This window comes from Diabrotica undecimpunctata, chromosome 1 (genome assembly GCF_040954645.1).
Source record: "Diabrotica undecimpunctata isolate CICGRU chromosome 1, icDiaUnde3, whole genome shotgun sequence".
Classification (NCBI taxonomy): domain Eukaryota; kingdom Metazoa; phylum Arthropoda; class Insecta; order Coleoptera; family Chrysomelidae; genus Diabrotica; species Diabrotica undecimpunctata.
In genome coordinates this window covers 112,298,697-112,313,259 of record NC_092803.1, presented here as the reverse complement: position 1 = coordinate 112,313,259, position 14,563 = coordinate 112,298,697, and the positions used below count along the sequence as shown (strand labels likewise).

Genomic DNA, 14,563 nt, shown 5'->3' with positions numbered 1-14,563 from the left:
ACTTAAACTTGTTCATTAAACATTGTAAAAATAAACTCTATTTCACAATAAACGACTTGATTGACAAGAATTTATTTTGAAAAAACAAAAATTAGAAAATTCCAAAATATTCGATATTTTTGTTCATGAGTGTATATATATATATATATATATATATATATATATATATATATATATATATATATATATATACATATATAATCTATATTTGGAATTGCCTTTTCCTTGGGCTTAAGGTTACTTATTGTATGCTTATAGCAAAACAAAAAGTAAATTATAAATATTTACAATAATCGTATAAAAATATCTGTAAGCTTTATTTTTTCTTTATTTTTAGATTACAATATTGTGAAATATCGTTTTTGTGGTTATTTGCCCATTATAAATATTTTTAATGGACGTTTCATTCCATTGTTATTAAATACTCCACCTTAAAATAACCAGTTATTTCTAGTTATACTTTTTTCATTTACATCTTAAAATATTTTTATGCCAAAGATGTCGCATCTCCAGTAATCCATATTTATATACAAATGATTAAAAAACTCATTCTTGATTTAAAACAATTTTATCAGCAAAGTATTGTAAAATAAGGATTTGAATTAAAAAATTAAATTTTTATTTATTGTATTTATTTCCATATAGCCCTATTTCTGGAAAAATATTGTGTATATTAAGCAATGTTAGTGCAATAATGGACCGTTTGATTTCAATACGAAGTTTAACCACGATTTTATCCCTTATGGATTTTTGTGTACTGAAAATGTCATATAAGGTAAGCAACAAGAAAAGGAAATTTAGAGTTGAACCACGTTAATTTCCTGTAATCGGCTGTATGCCATATATTTTATATCACAAAGAATTTAGTAAAAAAATGGTTTATAAAGGCATATATATTTAAAAAAAAACCTTTCGGGCTAAATCACGGAACGTTTTCGGATTAAATATTCCATCTTCAGTGCTGCTACAAGGTATACGTGTTTAAAGCCACTAAATAGATGGTGAAATCCTTTTAAACGTTATTAAATTGGTATAGATTACATAATTGCTGCTAATTTTATAGGATGTTTATTACCGTTGCCTTGAAGTGAATCTACTTAAAACTTAAAACATCCTATAAAATTAGCAACAATTATGTAATCTAATACCAATTTAATATCATCTAAAGGATTTTCACTAATCCATTTAGTCGTTTTAAACATGTATACCTTGTAGCAGCACTGAAGATGGAACATTTATTCTGAAAACGTTCCGTGATTTAGCCCGAAAGGGTTTTTACATAAATATACCTTTTGGAAAGGAATTTTTACTAAATTTTTATTTATTTAACATCATTAACTGGTAAAAATATAGCATATTTTTATCAAATACAAGTTGAAACTCCTAATAGTAGCATACGACGATTAGAAGACAATAAGAAGATGAAACAAATGCTATTGCAAGAAGAATAAAAATGTTCACCTAAAAAGTTTTTAAAAAAAATAGTGTATGATTTTTCATGGAAAATATTTTGATTTTTCTGAAGATTATTGTGAAAATGCACATCGAATAATATTTGTTCTACTCACAAACATTTTATGTGGAATGAATGCCTCTTAACCTATTTTAAATAGTGTACAGATACTGGTTTTTAACAGTATTTGAACTTTTCAGATTATGTTTTTTTAACTCTTTTAAATATACATAGTAAATTAAATTTTTTAAATTAAGTTATCAAAATATTACCAATCAAGTAATTAATGAAAAATTAATTTGAAAAACTCTTTATTTCTGCTTCTATATTATGTAAAGTTATTTTTGGTACTGAGCTTTAAATAGAGACTTGTAGAGATAATCCAACAACTTCAGTTAAAGAATATTTCAGATTACCAACGTTCATTTAATGTTTAGATCATCTAATTTCTAGATTAACAGAAATATTTATTACCAATGAAGACATTTTTAATGTATTTTAAATACTCCCTCGTGGTTTTGCATCTCCTGATAAAGCTAACCAGTTAACAAAGCTATCTCCATATTTTGAAGATAATGTTCTCTGACAGAACTGACAGGAGAGTACTTATATAGTGTAAAAGAGTAAGAACTTTGAAGATTGGTACAGAAGTTCTGTAGTTTTATGATAAAAGGTTTTTTCCAACATCAATAGATTTCTTAGAATTATAATTATTATTCCTGTCACTAGCGTTGTGCGCTCATTTTTAACTATGTAGCGAGTTAAAACCTATGAGGAATAAAACCGGTAATTAAACGCTTACTGGACTTGCCTGTCGTGTCACTGGAATATTCACGTCACTTACACAATATTTTAGAAATAATCGCAAACAAGTAGAAAGATCAATATTTTCACTTTTATTATTTTGTAGTTTGCAACTAAAATGTAAAAAAGTTGTAAAACTATGCTGTTTTTTCTTCTTTATTTAAAACTTACATTTCGATAAATATTTCTGTAAGCTATTATTTTTGGCACTCCAAGATTTCAAATAATTCAATTTAAAAGAAATATTATGTTAATGTCGTGAAAAACATACCTAATTTATAAATGTCTATTTATATATTTTTTTTTAATTAAAAGTCTTTTTCTTTTCTTACAAATACCGTTTTTCAAATAGTGGTTCTCATATACATTCTTTATCAAGGCCATTGTATTGTCATCATTCTGTATCAAGTTTTCGTTAATGACAAACTATTCCTTACTCAAAAAATATGTTAAAAACAGTACTTAACCGAGTGGACAACCCCCAAAATAAAATCCTGGCTAAAATCCTAAGGTATAGAATAATAGAAGATAGAAGAATAAGCAGCTTCTCAGTGAACCCACAGAGCATTCTTAATTTTTGAAAGAATTAGTCTAGACAGTATATATATATATATATATATATATATATATATATATATATATATATATATATATATGTATATATGTATATATATTAAAGACATTTGTGTAAAATTACATAAATGCTGACAAAAGACTAGATTTCTAAAAAAAGGACTGGGATAAGGTGCTTCCAAGTCTCTAATAATCTTCACTGAGGTCTTGGTAGATAAGAATCTACAATGAGAAGAAAGAGAAAGAAGTGGAAAAAGCTGAAATTAATTAAAAGTTGAACGACACCTACAAACAATTAATAATAATCATTGATTACAGATTTATTAATACATTTATTTTGATAAGCGTTTATTATTAGCCTAAAACGTAGTGATATCAAGTAGGTAACTTGGGATTATACCATATTCTCATGTCAGTAATCACAAAAAATATTTCTAAAAATTCACTTACTTGAATACTTGACCTACACCAACCGGTAAAATTTCTCGTGTTATCAGGGATCTCAAAAAGCAAATAAGTAAATATTGCACTAGCCTCATTTAAATTAGAAGAACAAATGAAGCAAATACATACATACAATAAATAATTATTCAACTTTTATGAATAACTTTACCATTACATTCATCTAGATAATTATGTTAATCCTCCTTATTATTTTTTATCACATTCATTTATAAAAATGTAAAGTCCCTTAAGTTTTTTGTAGAGTTGAGCTGAAATCGAAACAAAGCTTTTCACCTCATACTCCGAAAGAATAACGCTATTATAGCTTAAAACTTAAAACACTCAATCATGAACATTACAAAACGCATATATTTTTAAGACGGGATTCTTCTTCTTTGAGAACTTTGCTTGCAGATAATCGGAACAATACGGTTGTAGAGGTATTAAACCACTTTCTCGGGTTTGGAAGCCAAGATATTCATCTTCTCCCTGGTCATCTCTTTCCAAATACCTTGATCTAAGGAATGAATGCAACAAGCCATATCTCTGATTGTGTTAAATGCATCTGTAACACCACATCTCGAAGTCCTCGAGTATTCTTAAAGAACTTTCAGAAAGTTTCCAAGCCTCTACTCCATATAATAACGTAGAAAATCGGTAGCAAAGAATAGGAGACTTACAAAATATATTACACAGAGTAAATAATGCAAATAAAGCAATGGAACTGACGATAAATGTCTAACAAACTAAAATAATGGTAAGTAATTAGCAAGAACGATTCTAACTTTCACATTTATATAAAGTCCAACTAGAACAAGTTTACGAGTTAAGATACTTAGGAGTAGCACTAAATAACAAGTAGTATCCAGATATACAAATAAAAATATGAATTGAGGCGACAAGGAAAATGTACAAGAAATGGAAGCAAATTATCTGCAACTAAAATCTAATAGTAGACGCCCAAATTACTTACTTAGTTATTAACTTCTACGTTTGGTCTGTCCTGTATGGGAGTTGTGACGTGGACATTAAAATTAAATACGGCGGTACCTTAGAAGCTTTTGAAATGTGACTATTAACACAATAACACATAACGAATAAGAAAATGATAAACAAAGTGCTAGAATTAATAACAACGTTTACAAAAAGAAAGACCTCGTATCTGGGCCACGTACTAAGAAATGAAAAATATAACTAATTAAGACTGAGAACTGAAAGAAATATTGAAGGACGCAGAAGAGTAGACAAACGACCTGTCGTGGCTTTGCAACACCAGAGCTTGGCATCAATGATCAACAACTAAGAACTGTGCAGAATTGAAAAGACTTTGATGCAGTTATCGCAAATCTCCAGTAATGGAGTGCACCAGAAGAAGAGCAACCAAAAATGAATCAGAAAGTGACACTGTATAAAGTGATTTACCAAGCTATTAAAAAGCAAAAATAATTTTTAGTAGTAATACATGAAGATTCCGAAATGAAGGTTCCTGTGTTCCTGATGCATACAGAGAACGCTTAGCTCCTCCTAATATTTTATGCTTTAGTATCTGAAAAAGAAGATTTATACTCACCGACATGAATACAAAAAAACCAGTCGTGTTGGGAAATTATACGCAAGTAATGAATTCCAGGTGTCATCGTAATATAACTAGTTTTACATTTTTATATATTATTTTTTTGCAGCTATTTGTTATTCACAAACAAATACGCTGACATCATCCAACGTGCCCGTTTATATTAAACTTACAAACAATTTCATCTGAAGAATCTAATTTCTACAGGGATTTGTATCATACCACTATAGTAAATAATGTGGCGACAAAAGTGCAAATAGCACTAAATATAAGTAAAATTTAATAACAAATGTGATTTAAGTAATTATTGCTGCAATAAAAACATATTAGGGTATGTCCTATTATACCAGACACAGGCCGAATTCAGCATCTGTTTCCGATGAATAAGTATTAGTTTGCTTACACAAATAATTAAAAAAATATTTAGGAAATAGTTTCCACAAAGGATAATTAAAAATTGTCATTAAGGTTACAATTAAAACAAACAGAAGCTCATAGTCTAAAGTAAAGAAAAAGCAGTGATACAGTTAGTTACCTACATGATGGTGTAAATAATTAAGATATAAATCAAATTTAAAATCTTAAAATCGCTTGAAGGACAAGATACGGATATTACCATTTTACAGTTGGTGGTTAATTTCCAAAAATATATTTGAAACAACAGATGCAACGAAGAAAAGTTTCAGGACAATATTTAAAAATATTTGTAAGAAAAACTATATCTTCATATCAAAGCTGTCCACAAGACAATCTCACTAGGAATACCAAAAGAGGACCAGAAGTTAAAAATACAATAATTACAAATATATAAACATACCTAGTTGTATAGTATCATAAACATAGTTGTTATATATAAAAAAATGATAGGAAAACTACCAATCAATTACGGTGGGACGCGGACGTATGATTTTTAATAGAAACAGCAAAATGTTAGCGCAATATGCTGATGTGGATATTATATGCAGATTAAAAAATGACTTGGATTAAATACCTGAATGTTTTATAGAAACGGTAAAAATGCACGGATTAAAAATCTCTGATTTGGATCAACAATAGAATTTATGAGAAAGTGTATTTTTAAATTACTAAGCTCAGCAACTATAGAAATTACGAAGCTTATAAAAAAATTTCATAGCTAAATTATTGATAAAACTTTAGAGAAAATTCTAAAATCTTAAGTGTATGGCACAATTTAACAACTAAAGTTTATACCACTGTAATTAGATCCATAATTTTGTAGGGACCATAAAAAAGAGGTTAGAACGGCTGAGATTCATATAAGCAAAGAATATAGACGCATAATATGCGTCTATACTCTTTGATATAAGGTACCTATCTAAGGTTTGATAAAATAAAAATTAAACGAAAAATTGAAAAAGGAGGTACGAAAATTAAAAAGCCTGGGAAAAGATGCAGATGGCAAAGGAGGAACGAATCAATTAAATATTGTTTTAAAAATTAAATTGATGAATAGATCATATTAGATCATAGCAATCCAACTATTATATTTTACTTACTATAAAGTAACCAATTAGAATTATAATTATCCCAAACTAAAACAGTACGAATAAAAAGGAGGCCTTCAGGCCGTCCTAAATTCAGAAGAAGAAAATATAAATATAATTTTCATTAAAATAATACAATGGGAAAAATTGAATTCACTATAAAAATAATTGTTATTGTTCTTATAATTATTATCACTACTTTTAAACTAAAAACTATATGAAAGTAATATATTTATTCAATGTTTGTTATTCAAAACATTCCAGTGTTATTCATTTTATTACCAAACACCGGCATTTTACGGAATAAGAAATATAAATCATATAAAATAAAATCTAACACTTACCAACAATCAGGCAAATATCCAATAATTAAATATTACAGGAAACAACACTTATATGCGATGTTAAATATAAAAATATTAAAAATAGATGTTTGTTTATTTGATAAAGGTAGTTAGTAGTAAAAGGTGCGCGGGTCAAGATTTTTTGTTTCCCGCGCTTTCGTTGACAAACTCGAGACGAGACTGAACTGAAATCGAACGGCGCGTGGTTCTCTATGTCACGTTAATAGAATTCTATCCCCTCTTTTGGATTTTAAAACACGAGAAGAAAATTTTTAAGCCCGTTTTCTTGGTTGATGCAAAGAGTCAGTTTCCGTAAATAGATCAAAATGGAAGAACAAGATCTATATAGAATGTTGTATATCATTGAGCATTGACGCACTTCAATAAACGAGAATCTGCACTCGAGCTGGGATTTACTTTGTTGTGTGTGTGCTTTATGTGTGTGTGTGAAATAGAGTTAGTTCATATTCATCATTCAAGCGAAACAGTGGTACCTTCTGAGTACCTATTATATTTACTGTAATTGGTTTTCGACATTTCCCAATTTTAATATATTGAAATATTTTATCAACCCCGAAATGGAATGCTAAGGCAGGCCACTCACGTTACGGTATACCGGAGAGGTATACCAATATGATCGTCCAAGTTCAGCTCATGGTGGCACCCTAATTCTTTCTACAAATAATGATCTCTCTTCTATAACAAAATATGACTTTCTGTTGAATGAAGCCTTCTTTGAGTTTTCATTAGTTTATAACAAGAATCTTAATCTATACATTCTTTGTATTTATAGATCACCTGATGCTTCCACGGAACTATTTTTGCAGAACCTGTTAAATTTGTTAGACGTCCTGTCCAATAAAAGCAGAAAAATGCTATGCACTGACTTGAATATTAATTACGTTGTTGCTTGTGCTACCCAATTATACTTGGTCAATATATTCGAATAGTATGGTTTCACAGTGCACGTTAATTCTCCTACAAGAATTACTAAAACAACATCTATTGATTCTATTGAATCTATCATTGATTATATTGTCTCAGATTTCCTACCCCTCTATGGTAGGAAATATATCACATGCAGCATAAGCTTTGTCCATAAAAATGTACAATTTTCAGTGACAATAAAGCATATTTCTTTACCTGTACAGGCAAACCTCTCCGGTATACCCGTATAAGTAAAGATCTCACACACGATCTGATTTACCCTCGACTCCCGTCAGTTAAAATAATATTTCCGAGTATGGATGATGCGATCGCGGTGGTTGGCTTGGTGGTAATAGCAGATTAAAAAAAAAAGAGAAAAAACGTCGAAGCATATGGTGCAAATAGTAGCAGTTAAAGGAAAGTCAATATTCTCATAAAAACTTGTTAGAAGAATTAAAAGATGATAAAGACTTTCGTAATTGCATACGAATGATGGTGTCTCCTTTATTAAAAATGACAGCTATCATTTCTCCACACAAAAGAATAAAAGCTAGTTTAAGATTTCTTGCAACAGAGCGGTGATACGATGTCTTAAGCCGGCATCGCACAGAATGTGGAAAGGCGCTCTTCGCTGGTTTACGTCGGCAAAGAGAAACAGAAAATAGATATTGGTGAAAAGAAAAGAGAACACGGTTGGCGCCCCATGTTAGTGTGAAATTAATAAATATTTACTTTTTGATAACTACCCTAATGGAGCATGTCCTTATGAGATCAAGGTTAAGTTTAGTTTTGTTCACCAGTAATGCCGGTAAGAGGAAAAAAAGAGCTACAGGAGATAGTACAGAGAATAGTAAAAGCAGCAAAGAAAATGGGACTTTACATAAATGAAACTAACACAAAATATATGCAGTGGACAGATGATCAGTTCAGGGATGGACAAAAGTTTAAAGTAGAAGAAAGATCATCATACGAATTCGAAATGGTAGAAAGATTTACATACCTAGGTACAATAATATCACGTAAACCTAACATTAAAGAAGAGTTCTTCTACAAGCTAGAATAATGGCAGGCAATAGAAGTGTACATGCTCTTAGTGGAATGTTGAAAAGCAAGTTTTTATCAAGAAAGGTAAAAATACAGTTATACAAAACAACTGTACAACCAATAGTAACGTACTGCAGTGAGACATGGACAATGACAAAAAATGAACAAAATTTACTGGAGAGATGGGAAAGGAAAATCCTGAGGAAGATATATGGAGGAATAATAAGGGACGGTTTATGGATAAGAAGATCAAATGATGAGTTAAAGAAATTATATAATTAACCTAACATAATAGGAGTCATAAAGGCACAGAGACAAAGATGGCGAGTTCACCTAGAAACGATGCCGAACACGAGGACTCCAAAAAGGGTACTAAACTCCACTATAACTTTAAAAAAGAGAAAAGAAAGGCCAAAAAATAGATGGAATCAGGAGGTAGAAAAAGATATGGAAGAAATTGGACTAGAAGGCCTTAAAAGAAAAATGAATAACAAGAAGGAATGGAGAAAAATCACATATCGAGCCAGAGAAGATCTCAGTACATAAAGGAAAGCGAAAATGAAGAAAGAACAAACTTTTTAAGCCATGGGCCGCTAAGGCCTTTAGTGCTATTGTATATATAATGCCGGTAAACATTTTAGTAAATTGGGTAATTTACACAATGATAAAAATTTCAACACAATTTCGTTAAACCACTCTATAGTAAAATTACCATGACACTGACGGTACCTGCCCCTAGTCACGTCGGAAGGGTTGGAGGGGTAAGTACCTCCTATACATCAACTTCCTTTGAACAGTGTCAATTTACCGACAAACGACGGGACTGAACGCGCTGGCCATAAATAGACAGTTTAACCTTATCTCAGAGATCATAAATGAGGTGAGGCTATATACAGCGTTCTATGAAAGGATTATTTTCAGGTAGACAAAGAAGCGTTTATTTATAGTTTTTAAGGTTAAAGATTAAAATTATGACAATGATAATCAAAGTAGATGGCACCTCTGTGCGCGAACCACTGAAAGTGAGAAAATTTTGGAAACATTAGTTGGACTTTTCGTTTTAAATCTGACGAGGAGAGAATACAGTTGCGCTGTTACAGATAATGGAGAATGGCGAATTTCTTGGAAAGGTGGTGAGGGACTTCCATGCGACATACTTGATTGGTATGTAGCGTTTGGGTCTCCTGAAGTGGTGCTGTATGAACAGCCTGACTATTGATCCATAGTAAAATTTTAATTCACTCGATATATTGTCGAATATAAAAGATTAATCTTAGCTTCAAATATACCGTCATTAATTTTTTTTAGCAATGGTAGGCTGACGGTGTTCCAAAACTCGTACCTTCCGTTAGCAATAGTTTTCCCAAAAGAGATCATAGCGATATTCATCTGCGTGAGACTGTTTGGAGTGGTCCCGAACAGTCAACAGCACATCCGTTGACGAATTCTCGGTATTTTGTTATTTAAATAAATTATTGGCAATCAATTTTGCATTTCTGTTTATCCCTTTTTTTATAGATTGGTCATATAATCTCGGTTTTTCAGAGGGATCTTTTCATCATTCCAAATCTTGTTCATAAGGATATGCATTTATCCTACTAGCTGTTCGACACCTAATTTATATAGCTCAAAGGGGATGTTGTCAATACCTGGAGCCTTGTAATTTTTTTGTGCTCGCAATGCTTGTTTTAATTCCTCCATCGTCATAGGGTTCTAGATTTTTAGTGTCTCCCTCAATGTGATGCTCAATGTCCCTAGGAGAGTTTTTCCAGACTGATTTTATTTCTTTCTCTGAGCGGCATATTTTACCCTCCATCTTGCATCTTCGTAACTTGCTCTTCTTTGCTGGTTCTTCTTTTCATATATTTATTGTGTTCTTCATTTCTTTTCTGTATGGTCTTTTTACACTCGTCATTGAACCATTCCCTTTCTGTTTGTTTCTTTTTTTGCCTATGATCTTTCTAGCTGCGTCAATTACTTTTGTTTTAATTTCTGCCCAATATTATTCGGTGCCTAGACTGCCTGTATCTGTCAGTCTTTGTGCTATTTCTATCTCATAGTTCTGTTTGGTATCTTGTTGTCTCAATTTTTGTATATCTAGTTGTTCTGTTGTTTGTTTCTGTCTATCCCTCTTGTTTCTCTGAATTCTGCATCTGGATTTTATCTGTACTAGGAGATGGTCAGATCCGCAGCATGCTCCTCTTTACATCTTGTATGCTTGCTGCGCCCCTTTTGTCTATCAAGACATGATCAATTTGGTTGGCGGTTGTTTCACCATACATAATCTATGTCGCTTTGTGTATGTCGTGGTGTGGGAAAAAAAGGCGAGCTTATGATCATGTTTTTTCTACTGGTAAATTAGATAAGTAATTCTCCATTTTCATTGGTGTTTTGATGGAGTGAATGTTCACCAATGGTTCCTAAGAAAAAAATCTTCTTTGCCTATTTGAGCATTCATCTCTCTTATGTACGATCTTGATGTCATTTCTCGGTGAGCTGTCGTATACTTCCTCTAGCTCGTCGTAAAAATCTTCTTTTATCTCCATGTTTTGTTCTTCTGTTAGGCAATGTATGTTAATAATTGAGAAGTTAAAGTATGTTGTTTTTATTCTTTGTTTACATATTCTCTCATTCGCTGCTTTAAAATCTAATATGGTATGCTTTTTATCTTATTGTCAACTATGAAGGCTACTCATAACTCTTTTTTTTTCCGCTTTATAGTAATGTATGCGTTTTTGTGTCTTTTATTTGGCGCTCTTACCATTTAGTTTCTTGTATTGCTGCTAGTTCTATTTTGTATTTCCTGAGCTCGTTAAGTAGTGATGCCTGTGCTTCTAGTTTATTAAAACTCAGGACGTTCCAGGTACCGAGTGCGTAGTCCATATATCTTTGCTTTAGTCGTCGTCGATAAGACTGATATATTCGAGGAGTATTTCAAGGTTTCGTGGTTTTGCCTACGCAGCAAAAACCTCCGGGAACGTGAGAGTAGGATTTGTTGGAAGAAGCTAAGTTCTATTTCTATAACCCACGACTCTTTCGTCAGAAAAAGTGATCATTACTCGGAGTTTTGTTACAGTATGGGCATAGGCAGTCCATACCGTCTCCAAGATCCTTTACTTTAATTATCGAAAGGATAATATATGGCAAGGGACGACTGTAAAGACGCAAATATTCGTCAAACATAACAGGTTAGAGTGGTTTGGACTCACATTCACTCTTCAGACCTGAACAGGAAAGACATTACTTCGCTGAGATTGATGAAGATAATACCATAAGAAGAAGAAGAAGAAGAAAAAAAATTCTAAAAAACACAATTTGAGTTTAGAAATGGTCTAGGAGCGCGAGAATACTATTCGCAATGCAGGGCCCCGTAGCCGGGCGTGCAACGCACGTGAGCGCCACCCTAAAAGGGCGCCAAACCGAAGGATATTTTTTTCATTTTTCAAACAATTTTAATTTTATTGGATTTCTATTCTGAAAACTTTTGTGGATTTTTCCTGTCGGGACTTGACAAATTTACCGGTATAAATTAAAACAGCAGAAGGCATTTGCACGTTTACCAATCAGCTGAAATTATTGAGACAAGAAAACGGGAAGATAATTACGTAGCAGAAAGATTAGACGCATATTGAGAGTGGTGTAGAAAGTATTCGAGGATCTTTTTTATTTGTTGATATATTATGCGGTGTGGAAACTATTTTAAATTAAGTATGAAAATGGTAAATATCATATTCATTATACAAAATAATATTTTAAATATAATCGGGTGTAGGTACTCTAACAAAATTAACAATTTATTTTGAAAAAAATATCTTAAGGCATACTTATATAAAGTTTATTCGAAAACTTTGAAATGATAAATAGTATTGCATAATATTTAATTTAATATACCTATAGGGTGATTTATTATTTTTGCATAAACACTTAATCGCATTTTTCTTGTGAGAAAATTTAATATATATATATATATATATATATATATATATATATATATATATATATATATATAACCATAAACAATTGAAATAATTTCATACACATTTGGCATTGGGGTATTTTTGATGTGAGAAAATAAAATTTTGTAAAATAAATTTTGACTGTGGTTAAGTTGGTTTTGGGATAAATAAATTATTTATTAATTTAATAGAAAACTCCCAATTTGATAAGTATTACATGCTATAAAAAGGCATAGATAGTGATATAAAAATATTATGTACCATTATATTCATTTCTAAAATACAATTTTTGAAATTCTAGGAGCCAGAGAAAAAAGTAAACGACCTTCTGGAGCAAAATTTGCGAGCAAAATGGTGAATACTGATGTTCTCGATACTAAAACTATAGATATTTAAGTTTCTGCAGCGCCCACGGCTTTACCTCGTCTTGCTCTTAAACTATCAGCATTAACTGGAATTATCACCGTTACTGAAAACGTAGAATCTGTAGAAACGGCCACCTTAACAACGAGAGCAACAAGTGTAACTGAAAAGGATATGACTAGTGTCGTTATTTTACCAGAAGGCCCACAACCATTGGTAATGAGAATCCTTTGATGGGACGCAATTATCAATTTTTATGCAAAGATAAAAGAAAATTTTCAAGTAAGTACTTTGTCAAAAAACTGGAGTATGGCAAAGAAGCAGACAGAATTTGGCTTATTTATTCAATTTCAAAAAATTTCATATTTTGCTTTTGTTGTAAAATTTTCGGTAAATCTATCAATACTTTTTCCGATTCTAATGATTTTTCTGATTGGCAACACTTATCGTTGGCTATAAAAAGACATAATACATAAATTGTACATAATTTTAATATGCATGAAGGAATTTAAAAAATATGTTAAAATTATTTACAACTGTTAACAAACATCACTTACGGATTCTAGAAACTGAAAAAAAAATATATTGGCATGACGGTCTGGAAAGAATTGTTGCAGTTGTAAAATTTTTATCCAGACAGTGTCTGGCATTTTAGGGTTCTTTCAGAATACTTTTTCAAGATGATAACGGAAATTTCCTTAAAGCTTTTGACATAATTTCCTCATTTGATGAAGTGATGAGAGAACATCTCAATAGAGTTCAAACCTCTCAGGTAAATTTCTTAAAAATGACGCATTATTTAAGATTTTAAATAGAAAACAAATTTATAGAATTGATCTTCTAAAGTAAAAAAATAGTATTTTGGGTATGGTGCATAGTTCTAATATTATTCAATAATTATGGACTGTAGATTCAAGTTATACAGAGTAAATAAGCCTCATTTTGCTTTATAACATTCTTTTATTCAAACCAGCAGTGTTGCCAGTACTACATAGAAACGACATTCCGCTAAGCAGTTATTCTTATGATAAGTTTTAATAGTGAAATTAGTCTCAGTAAAGTATAGTTGTTAATTATCTCACAACACAGCGTTCCGGACAATACCGCCATTCGCTAACCATTTTACATTGTGAACGTTACTTCATGTCTAGCTAAAATCAGAAATTGCTATTTATTCCTAGAATTAAAATTTAAGTTAGTGTTTAAACTGTTTTTCATTCCAACCTAAGCTGGTAGTCCTGCAATTCTTCCCTTTACGCCATTCTACATCAATCTAGTTTAGCAATAGTAGCTATAGAGCAAGAGCTCGTCCATAAAATTGCCTTTGAAGACATAACAGAATTTGCTGCAGTCAAATCTAAAAAAATAATCATTAAATTCAATTTAGATTTAGGGTATCGATTTCTAGATTTAAGTATAATAATACGTATATTAATGTTTTATTTGTTTCATTTGTCATCATCAGTAAATAAAAAAAAATAAAATTTAAGTTCTTGAATTTTTTTTTGTTTTATTACGAGTAAAAAATAAATTTATTTCATAATCGGATAGAGTAGATTTGAAGAGCGCTAAAATAT

General features: G+C 31.0%; 1 protein-coding gene across 1 annotated transcript in view; it reads right to left on the bottom strand.

Moving 5' to 3' along the window:
- The window catches only part of LOC140452607 (monocarboxylate transporter 5), an 86,843-nt gene extending 79,955 nt beyond the window's left edge, over positions 1–6,888 (bottom strand). Inside the window, exon 1 of the mRNA XM_072546924.1 lies at positions 6,697–6,888. The gene's annotated coding sequence lies outside the window, so the exon portion shown is untranslated. The remainder of the gene's footprint in view (positions 1–6,696) is intronic.
- Positions 6,889–14,563: the final 7,675 nt, after the last annotated feature.